The 12,274-nt window shown below is 35.4% G+C and overlaps 1 pseudogene; it reads right to left on the bottom strand.

Moving 5' to 3' along the window:
• Positions 1–553: 553 nt before the first annotated feature.
• The window catches only part of LOC133099909 (NEDD8-activating enzyme E1 regulatory subunit-like), a 100,788-nt pseudogene continuing 89,067 nt past the window's right edge, over positions 554–12,274 (bottom strand).

Genomic DNA, 12,274 nt, shown 5'->3' with positions numbered 1-12,274 from the left:
GCATGTAGGCAGAAGAGAGAACAGTGTCCGTGAATGAAGCCCCAGAGCATTCCAATTTTTTGATGTCAAGAATGTGAGGAAGAACTTTCCAAGGACACTGAGAAAGAACAGTAAGAGTGTAAGAAGAAAATCAAGTGAAGATGGGATCCAAAAAGTCAAGCAAAGACAGAGTGATTCAAGGAAGAAAAGTGATCATTTCTCCTTTTCCCCCACCATTATCAAATTCCCTCATTAGGAATGTGGGCTTCAGGTTTTCATCCAAATTGTTTACTCTTTATTATGATAAAGAGGATAGGATAGTACCAGTCCTTTGTGTGTCATTAGATGGCAGAATAACTTGAGATACATTTTTTCTTTTTACAAGTGAGAAAAAGGATTATTAAGAAAACAACAATTTAGGAGTTTTCCCTTTGAATTTCATAGACTTGAGCACAATCTGAAGACAATTATAATTTTGATTATTAACACACTGCACTGGGTGCTTATTTTATAATGAGGACGTTCCTGAAGTTTATGACATGCAGATATAAGTAGGTTATTAAAAATGACAATGTTAGGTGGTATCTGTTGTAACCTGTTGGGCAGCAGTAATTATGTGTGGCTCAGCAGTTCCATAACAGCACAATTTGTGGACATAATCATCTTTCACCATTACAGATAACCTATATTCCTAAAGGAAACCAGTGAGACAAGACTTTCCTATGTTTTCTTCAACCTAATAGATACCCCTGGATGTCTACTATGTCCTTTATGAAATCCATCAACAGCCCATAACATTAAGTACAGTACTATCTCGTTATCTGGAATGTTCATACTGGAAATGATTCCATCTTTATTAATTGTGTCCAAACCACATTTTTTAGTTAAAGATCAACATCTACCAACTCCAAGAAATGAAGAATTACTGCAGAAAAATTTTAATTCTTTCTGTGAAACAGCTTCCATTGCTTGGCCTATGGACTGCAGTACTTTGTCAACATAACCATTCGCAGAAGAAGCATCTTTCTTCGCTTTAACACTGTAAACATTTTGCACTTTTATATATACACACCAAAATCTGCAATCATGTAGGAAGTTATGCCTCAAACAGGCATCTTTGGTCCTCCTTGGCCACACAGTCATTTAAGGCATAAGCTGAAATCCAAAAGGATGGTGTCTATTTGCTGATATTCAAGCAGCAATCATCATTAAATATATCTTCAATATTGATTGGAGTCTGAGTTATATTTATTGCTGTGTTTATATTTTTAATAGCTTCTTCAAAATTCGCTTCTGGAGCCCCAGTTTCATTCTTTAGAACCCTTTATCTAATCACATATCTAAAGTTCTCTTTTTCTTTGTACATTTTAGGTGTTCATCCATTTGTTTCACTGTTCCACTGTGCTAAATATCTAGCGATGATTATAATCTATGGAGTGTGGCTATGGACCTTTTCCCCCCATATGATCCAAATCATGAGACTGAAAATGTTCTCTCAGCTCAGGAAATGGTTTATCCAGTTGTAGATCTTCCAGTGCATCATCTGGGTAAAATTCCATTATCTGGATGTTCTTTTATAATGATCCTCCTATAGCCAACTAGCCGTATATCTTCTACAGATTAAAAGAGCCATTTAAGAACTCCAGAGGACATCAGCCAAAGGTAGTACTGTACTTTCGGGGAGCCTAGTTGCAACCATAGTAGTAAAGCTAGAGGAAAAAGAAAGGTCATTGTTCAGAAAATTTTCTAAACTCACTTCCACAAACTTTCAGACCCATTGTCATTTAATTGTTATAATAATTCCATGACAACTTGATCTCGGTTCTTGCTGATATTGCTTCTTTGTAAGAAAAAATGTTTTCAACATCTCTGCTTATCTGATATCCATCAATAATTGTAAATGAATCAGTACTGAGAGTACCAAGTTCTTAAGAATTGCGGTTCCTGTGGCTGTTGCATTTATTAGGCAAACATGAGCAGACACTAATTACTCCATGATTACTCCATAATCTTGCCCATGATTACTCCATAAACTCAGTAATCCTGTCCCCCAGAAAAAAGCCAAGACCCTGCAAAGTGCCACAATCACCTCCTGCAGTATTTTTTTTAATCAGAAACGCTTTTCTTTTTTTCCAGCTTTATTGAGATGTAATTGACATATAACATTGTATAAGTTTAAGGTGTACAGCATGTTGATTTGATACAGTGAAATCCATTTTTAATATTTTAATGCAGTACAGGGTAAAGTTTAATATAGAAATGAAATTTCACTGCGAACATTTCTGTCCATATGTTTGGTTATTCCATTGATATTGAATGTTTCCTTGATATTATTGTTTACTGAGCCCCACAGGTGAGAAAGAAAGGTCCCAAAGGGATAAGAATAAACTAGTTATCTTGGGGGGGAAAAAAAAAAAAAACCTCTTCAATTCTGATTTCATTTTAAGACCATTTTGTAATAGATAATGAAATCTCCAGTATAAACTGTGTAAACTCTCTAAACTACAAAGAATCTTCAACTTATACCTTTGTCATGTAGTCATTTGGCAGTTGGCGTTAGGCTACCATAAAGCAATCATATTGCTACTTGTTCATTATCAATGCATGAATCATTATATCTGTAAATAAATACGATTTTTTTCACATTATCTTTTCCCTTTTTTATGTCTAGTGTTAGTAATATGTATAACATCTACAGTGTTTTGTATCATATAAGACAATATTGATGTAGGTACTGACAGACAATTCATCTTGTAAACAGGCAAAGTAAACTTATGGTATGGATAAATACAGTATAGTACTATAAATGTATTTTATCTTTCTTATGATTTCCTTAACAACATTTTATTTTCTCTAGCTTACTTTGCTGTAAGAATTCATATATAACACATATAACATACAAAATATGTGTTAATTGACTGTTTATGTTATGTGGCTTCCAGTCAGCAGTAGGCTGTTAGTAGTTAAGTTTTGGGGGAGTCAAAAGATATCCTTGGATTTTTGACTATGCAGGGGATTCATGCCCCTAACCCCCGAGTTGTTCAAGGGTCAACTGTACTTGCATAATTTAGAATGGAAATGTGTTCATATATCCATTATTATATTAAAACCAAATGTCCTTGTTAAAATGATGACATTAGTGAATCTCTATTATTTTTATAATTTTATCACAAATTCAGTGCCATGAATTTAAATAAAAGGAATATGAAAAAAACATCAGTTTTTAGTTCTCATAACCAGTGTCACTCTTATTTTTGCTGGAAGTATTTTCTCTACTGTGTTTTGTCCATGTTGAGAGGAATTTTTAAAATCATCACAGATAATAACCAGTTTAATCAGGAATTCAGCTTTAGGCATTTGAAAGAAAATTAAATTGGATTTCTTAGTGTTTTGTTATTTGTCCTTGGTGCCTAAGTTTGACAAATCATTTTATTATCGTTTGTCTCAACAATATACACTGCCCAGAAAGTAGCACATGCATATGTGGTGTGTGTAAAGAACCTCTTCTTTAATGGCTTCAAGGAGATACTTGCCTTTTTTTTTTTTTGATCAGTTTTGATCAGCTTTAAAAAACCCTCTTAAGTCAAGGACATATGGGCTTATTTTCAGTCTCCAGATGCTTTAACCGCCACTCTTCATAGCCACCAATATATAGCTTATATAATTAATCTCAATGTGCACTATCAAAATATATTAGCAAAATATAAAGGGGGGGGGGAGTAATACTTCAGTTTCTGTCCCAGATTGAATATCAAACAGTATCACAGGATATATAGAGAGAAATTGTATGTAAATTTTGAATACCTAAGTGTTGCAGTAGATGTGTTCCTTGTGTGCTATATAGGAGAAGGATATCTGTGTCCTGCAAACAGGATGGTGGGCACGTTGAGTTCTGTATTCTGGAGTCGTGTTGAATTTATACTGGTGTATCTGCCTTATTGCCCCATATCTGTGAAATAATGATGAAATATAATTTTTAGTGTAAAGAAGTGGGTCCTGTCTAAAACCAGGGTGTGTTCTGTGAACAAGTCAGGAATGTTATACATGTATGTGCACAACTGAAGAAGAAAAGCATGCAATAAAAATTAAACTTGGTATCTCATCAGTTTACTCCATCCCGATTATTTTCTCTTTGGTCTTCAGTGAGTGGTGATTAGAGCAGCCCTGGACTAGCGGATGCCTCCCCGCTCTGATGGTCTGTGATGTGCAGCACCCTGGTGTTTCCCTTGAATGCCCTGCTCCTAGTAAACCCCATCGAGGTTGTCAGTAGAGACTTGAATCGGCCTTTCTTTCAATATGTTCCCTTTCCTGTATTGCCCCATCATGTAATATTATTTTAATTTCTTTACTACAATATTAATTTTATATTTCATTTAACTTTTTTTTTTGGTTATCTCTACCATAAGAATGGAAACTCTCTGAGGGTACAGAATGCATTTGTCTTGTTTTCTTCTGTATTCCTTGAGCCAAGAATGATAATTGGCATATAATTAACACCAACTATTATTTTGGAATGAGCAGACAAGTCTGTTGAATGCTAGATACTTACAATAAGTAACTGGCAGAAGCAGGATTAAAATAAATACAGTTCCTCTGGAGCCAAGAACTTTTATCGGTATTCTGTAAACCATGACCTCATAACTCAAGGTTACTGACTTTCCCTTATCCTAATTCACACTCTCCAAATGCCAAATTGTCAGACCAGTTTTGAACAAACCCAGCCCTGTAGGGATGAGGAATTACTAGGAGTTTTCATGTTTAAGGTAGAGGCACATTCTCTGAGTAGATCTGAGTCTGAGCAGGGAAGGCATGTATTCTTTGAGCTTTGCTAGTTTATAACCCAGATTAGACAGTGCCAGACTCACAGAGGGTCACCCATCTCTTCACTGACACACTAAACCGCTGTGATCCTTGAATTCTCCTGGGCTGGGCCTGAGTTCAGCTATTGGGAAATATGACCTCAAACAAAAAGTTACTGAGCACCTTTAAAGACTTTTATGCAATTATAAGCTTAATATCAGATGTTAAAATAGTTAACACAAGAATAACTTGAATTATTAAAGGTCGTGTGTAAAATTTTAAATTCTACTGACATATAGAGTCTGCAGATAACATCTGGAGAACTGAGTTTTTCTTTCATGCAAATACTTATTAAGGACACACTATTTTCTAGGCAGTGCTCCAGCACTGAGAAAGGTGTACAGTTGTTATTACTATACTTCACATAATGATATATCAATTACATTGACCAAACAATCATTTCCTCCTTCACAAGGGAAGAAAATAAACACATGATTTGTTTGTTTTGATTTTGCAAAGTTTCAATAGGATATTTCTGGTATACAATACATTGATTTTATTGATAATTAGTCTCACAACACTATTAGAAAAACTGCCAAGTTATTTACACTCCATTTTGTTGATTTGCAATTTCATTGATTAAGTGCAAAGAGGGACATGAATCAGATTGTTCATATCTGTTTTCTAGGTTCAGACCTTCCAGTGAAGTTACTAATACACAGTCACATTAAATAAAGTTTTCTGCTTCATAGAATGCATTAAGGCATCTGGATGACAACTTGGATGAACTCTAAGCTCTTTTTCATGTTATCTTATCTTACTTTCCAATTCATTTTCAGTCTCCCCAAAATACTAATTTATTTCTAGTTTGAACTCCAGATCTCATGATCTTTCTTACTTCTGTTTTCATACCCATACCCCAAACAGCCAGTTACCAAATATTATCAGTTTTGGAAATATATTCCAATTCCTTATTTTTTCACAGTTCTCACTTCTAATGTTCCAATTTCAACTGGAGTCCTACCTTGCATCCAGGTTTGTCTCCTCCCAAAACACTCCCACAATATTTTTGAATTACCCTTTTTAGAACAGGGGTCAGAAGTTTCTTGTTGATCTATATCACCTCTAAAAAAATAAAATCAAGGCGCTTGTGCAGCAAGGCATCCAAGGACATTTGTGACCTGCTCCAGCCTAACTTTGTAGCCTCATATCCTGTCCCTTTCCTGTGACTCCTTCAGTTTGTAATCCCAGCCCTGCCCCTCACACACATTCTGGGCTTACACCCTTTTTTCCTTTTGACTGCCCTTATATCTGCTTGGCCCTGATTACCTTCTTTGCAAAGTAAATTATATTGTCTTCTCCCTATGAAAATTTTCCTGACTTTTACAGGTACCAGGGTTTATATAAGCCATAGGCCCCTACTGTATCTTTTAGCAGATCTACATTTTACATATTATTATTTTATTTTTCATTATTTGCATTTATGCAGGATACATATACTGAAACAATTGAGCAACTGTTTTATGGCAGTCAGTAATAGATACTGGAGATGGGTTGATAAACAAAACAGACACAGTTTCTAATCTCTGGAACCTTACAGACAGTTGGGAAAGGCACACATCATAAATTAACAATGATAATATTCATAATTGATTCATAAAGATGGATATAGGGATATATGACAAGGGAATCAAACAATACAAGGTCCACTCTTGGAAGGCTTCTCTGAGGACAAGATTCCTCAGCTGAGGCCTGAAGGGAAAGTAGAAATAACTCACAGAAAGACCTGATAGACATTGTCTAACATAGGACATAGCATCTGGCCGATACTCAGTAAAGATTTGAGGACTGAAACAAACAAATTTTTTTTTTTCCATTTTTAATATGCTCTCCTCTGACTCCTATCACTTTTTGGAAGAAATTTGTTTTTAAGGCTTATGTGTTACTTCCTACAAAGTGATCAGACTTATCCTTTTAAAACAAATATTTTCAAATCCTAATGTCTGTGGCTGTTAGGTATCTAGTTATTAAATCTAAAGGGATATGTGATATGTGGGGACCCTAGAACTATGTCTGTTACTAAAAAATCACTTGTTACCTGTGGTGTAGAAACAAAATGGGCGTGATATTTTTTCTGCTTAGTTAATGAAGTGAATTACCTATTCTCAAAAAAGCAAAAGAAAACTTTTCATTGGCACCTGCCTGACAGGAAACCACTTGTGGTGTCTGTTTACTAGACACAAAGAACCTGAACATGGTCCACTGCAAGACAGATCATTCAACTTGTCAATGTCTGAAAGGATTTTTTGAAAAATTTCCCATTGACAAGTATCTCTATTACGCCAATCTGTTGACGGGAATGGAGCCAATGCTGTTTAAGAGAACTAAGTTGCAGCCACTTAAAGTGCTTGGGAAATTATCTAGCCTAATCTAAATTATCTGAATTACCTAGCCTAGCCTAAATATTTTTACTTGATTACAACTTGGCCCATATCCAACATTTTTTAAAGCACCAATAGCATGAGAGTATATCATGCTAGTAGCAAAAAGGAAAACAATGAATTTTATTATCCACATTTGCAAAAATGACCTGGAAGATGTGTTCATATTACATGAAGATATTTTGCAGTGTGTGACAAGTGGCATTTTTGAAATGTAATAGATAAAAAGATCAAGGAACTTTTGATATACTTGCTAATTTCATTGCCAGCACAATGATTTTTACTGCGTTTCGCTCTGCAACTAGACAAAATTGCCACATAAGCACAGAAAAATTACAGTTATTAAACTTTTTATTCCTCAAATTCTGTCACTTAAAAAATTACATGTTTTTCCCTAAATGTATCATATTTTCCATAAAAGAAGTACCAGGCTAAATTTAAATGCCTGATTCTAAACTTATGTATGTTTCTGAATTTTCCTGTTATATGTAGTCACATCTCTGCAGTCCACAAAACCTGGGTGTTTGATCTCTCCAAAATAAATGCTGAGTGCTGATTATGGGCCAGTGATCATTCTTGGCTCTGGGAAAACAGAAGAAACCAAGACAAATGCATACTGTACCTTCAAACAGTTTGCATATTTGTGTGGTAGAGACAGACCAAAAAATAAATAAGTAAATTTAAATGTAACATAAAATGAGAATTGTAACAAAAAAATAAGAGAGTTATATGATGCAGATTAAAGAAAGGGTTGGTAGTGATGGGTAAAGTGATGAAGAAAGACATTTTTAAGCAGATACTTTCTGAGCTAAGAAACCAAATGGTGAGGACCCAGTCAAATAAACTATCAGTTTAAGTTTCCCCTTCTGTAAAGTTGGAACAATGACATCTGCTTTATAAAGTTGCTCTGAGAACTTGTAAAAAGCTAACATTGGTGAAATGAATAATAAGGCATTTGTAAGCAGGCTAACGAGGTCAGAGCAGTAGCTTGTTTGGAATTGTGACCCTATTTTCTTGAGATGACTCTGCTACTCTATAAACAGTCACTAGTTTCATAGTGAAACTGTTCTCGTACCTTTCATGACCCCAGACCTTGCTAGTCCTATTAAACAGGATTTGTGTTATAGACTTGCCCTTGTTTAGTTGGTTACTAGCTGTTTGCTCCCATGAACCTGTACCTGGCTTTCTTAAAAAAATAAAGTGAAAAAAAATCTTCTAATTTTCCTGTAGTTTCTTCCTTGCATTGTTTGCATCAAACATTTAAGTTTGCAAAAGACAGTCTAGTAAGAAGAGAGCACACATTTTGAGGTTACTTGAAGGTACAATGAAGGTGAATGGTTAAGAAGATGATGAGAACTATAGGTAGGATGTAAGAAGATGTAAGAGAGATCCATGTTTCCAAACCTTTTTTACGGCAAGGCAAATACAGGAAACGATGGAATTATATGTAAGTCATTGTGTATGTAAAGATCTAATGACAGGATGAAATGTTTATGAGTTAATAGTAGTAGTAAAAGTAGAATATACATTTGGAGGTTAATAGTTTGCGTGTGCATTGGTAGGTTGCTCAATCCCTATTTCCTTTCTTTCAGTGACACCCAGTTGATTCAAGAGTGTTTGTTTGTTTATCAACTTTACTGAGTATAATTGACAAATAGAATTGTGATATATTTAAAGTGCAGAAAGTGATGACTTGATGTACATCTGTGTTGTAAAAGGATTCCCACTACTGAGTTAATTAACACATCCATCACCTCACAGTAGAGTATTAGCTCTTAATAGGGATGTCAGAACATCCCTTTCATCCTTTCCCATTCTTTGTGATCTGTGTTGTCTTTTAGGAACTTAGGACCCAAGAGATATGTCTGATCCAACCATGTTGTCTTGTCTTCAATAATGACCACCCTCAGTGAATCAAGGGCCACTGTCAGGGGTCTCAGCTGTCTATCTTACCAGCCATTATTCCTCATTGATTGCAATTAGATCTAGGGCAGTATTCCTCCATCTTACTTCTCTTTATTTTGCAGAAACAAAGCTTTAAGCAAAATCAAGACATTTTCAAATCCCTACATTTAGCTGGAAGATCTTTGCAGTAGATTTAATGATGTTTGATGTTACAACAATCATAATTATTGTTTGCCTCCAAACAAGCTTTAGTATACGTATTACAAAATCCTTGTTATCTTTTTCTTTAAGTAAGGGAAGCTTGTTAGTAAATATTCTCCATAAGTTGAAGAAGATACAGGGTCTTATTTATTTATCAAATATTTTATTGAGTGAGGTTCAGTGTGAGGCACTATTCTCAGTAGATCTGGCAATATAGCAGTGAAGAAGACAGACACTATCCTGTAAGTCTGTGTATGAATGTTTATGTATTATGTATGTGCAATCTATCTATACATTGATATAAATATATTGCATGTAATATATGCTATATAGTATATTACCCTATATATGGTACACAGAATAATGTCCCCACAAAGATGTACATCCCCTAAACCACAGAGTTTGTGTATATGTTACCTTCCATGGCAAAAGGGACTTTGCAGATATAATCTAGCTAAGGATATTGAGGTGGGGGAATTAGCCTGGGTTATCTAGATGGACCCAATGTAATCACAAGAGTCCTTATAAGAAGGAAGCAATAGAGGCAATGTAAGAGAGAAGGTGAAGTGATGATGGAAGAAAAGGGAAAGGTGATAAGTGAGAATGGCCTTTCAAAGATGGATAGGGAAGGAAACAGATTCTCCCTAGAGCTTCCAGAACGAGCCATCCTGCTGACACCTTCATTTTAGGACCTCTGATCTCTAGAAATATAGGATAGTAAATTTGTGTTGTTTAAGTCACTAAGATTGTGGTAAACAAAATTAATACAATATAAAAGTTACATTATATGTAGACACCATGTGTTACAATATATATTATACATAATATGTATATTAGTATATATACATGTGATATCCACCATACTGTATACTATATGCTATCTATACTATGGAGACTATATAATACACATGAAATACAAAAACTTAGTTATGTTTACACAAAAACATACACACAAATTCTCATAGCAAATTTATTTGTAATAGTATCAAACTGGAAACAGCACACCTTCAATGGACGAATGATTAAACAAACTGTACTACATCCAAGCTATGAAATACTACTCAGCAGTAAATAATAAACCTGCAAAAGCCTGGATGAAACTCCAGGGAATTAGGCTGAGTTTAAAAAGCCAACTCCAAAAGTTTACATACTGTATGATTCTATATATATAACAACTTTGAATTGACAAAAATGATAGCAATGGAGAACATGTTAGTGATTGCCAGGGGTCAGGAACGTGGTAAGAGAGGGTAGTGGATGTGGCTATGTGAAGGCAATAGGGAGGATCATGTGGTCATGGAAGGATTCTCAGTCTTGAGTGTATCAAAGCTGATGTCCTGGCTATGATATTGCACTGTAGTTTTGCAAGATGTTACCTTTGGGTAAAATGGTTTAAAAGTATACAAGATCTTTCTATATTATTCTTGTAACTGCATATGCATTTACAATTATGTCCTAAAAAGTTTAATTTAAACAGAAACAATATGTACATAACAGTTCTTCAGTAAAGTTCAGTTGCCTTCCTGCAAAAAAAAAAATTGAAACAACTGGATATTTCCATTTATGGTGTTGGAGAATATTTGGAGATGTTATTATTTGGAAAACATGTTTTGTTAGAGAAAAATCTCTGGGGTGAAATTTAGAAAATGAAGGTTGTGACTGTTGCTTTGTCACTAATGAACAGTGATCCAAGGAATGAGTTATTTAACTCATTGTACTTCACTTTCATCATGTAAAATACGTGTGGATTTATTTAGATGATCTTAAAGTTTGCTTCAGTTGAAGATATGGCACATCAGTCTGGCAGCTGGTGGAAGGGTTAACCTAGAACCCTCAGGCTTGTGGTAAAATGGGGCTACTGGTTTCTGTGAGTCTGCACTTGCCCCATGAGTGTCACTTGCCTAGGAGAACTCTCTTGACAAGCTCTGTGAGTGTGGGGATGCTTTATTTCTCTTTCCAATCTTCCTGAGTATGATTTGTGTTTATTGCTCTGGCCAGTTTTAGGCACCGTCCCTGGTCAAGCCATAAACTTAGGAATTCTGTTAATTTCAGTGATTCTACATGCAATTTAAATGGTGCATTCATTCAAAACTGGCCTTGCATAACAGATGAATAGTAAAAAAAAAAAAATATGCTAGTAAGTTAAAATTTTAATTTTTCTTTACTTGGAACATTAAATAGTCAATAAAAACACATGAAACACTGAAGACTCTGAAGAAAGGAAAATGCTCCACTAATGGCATTTTCCTACTCCTAGTTTTTAAACAAGGGGTTCTACATTTTCTTTTTGTACTGGGTCCTACAAATTATGTATCCAGCCTTGGAGGAGTCCAGGATTTTGCTGTAGATATTGCCCATTCTCTGTATCCTAATGAAAATGTCCTACCTGTGAAATTATTGAATGCTAAAATGTATCCTAAGAGAGTTAAAGAATATACTTTCTAAGCAAGTGACCCTGTTTAATAGTTAATAAAAATAGAGGAATTAAATATTGCTTAGGGCAGAATAAAATACTGCTTAAGAGAGCTGACATATTGTCTCATTCTGGCACACCTATGATGCTTATATGAGGAGCCCAGAAGATGTCCCACAGTATCATTAAAGTCATGTTGGCATGAAGGTGTCAAAGCATGTGGGACCTCCTATTAAAAACTACAATCTCTTTGATTTTAAAATAAAACAAGAAGACTGAGAAAATATCCAGTATGAAATGTATTGCATAGGGGACTTCCCTGGTGGCACAGTGGTTAAGGAGCCGACTGCCAATGCAGGGGACGTGGGTTCGAGCCCTGGTCCGGGAAGATCCCACATGCTGCGGAGCAACTAAGCCCGTGCGCCACAACTACTGAGCCTGCGCTGTAGAACTGACAAGCCGCAACTACTGAGCCTGCGTGCCACAACTACTGAAGCCCACGCGCCTAGAGCCTGTGCTCTGCAACAAGAGAAGC

Source organism: Eubalaena glacialis, chromosome 10, assembly GCF_028564815.1.
Source record: "Eubalaena glacialis isolate mEubGla1 chromosome 10, mEubGla1.1.hap2.+ XY, whole genome shotgun sequence".
Taxonomy (NCBI): domain Eukaryota; kingdom Metazoa; phylum Chordata; class Mammalia; order Artiodactyla; family Balaenidae; genus Eubalaena; species Eubalaena glacialis.
This window is presented reverse-complemented; position numbering and strand designations above follow the sequence as displayed.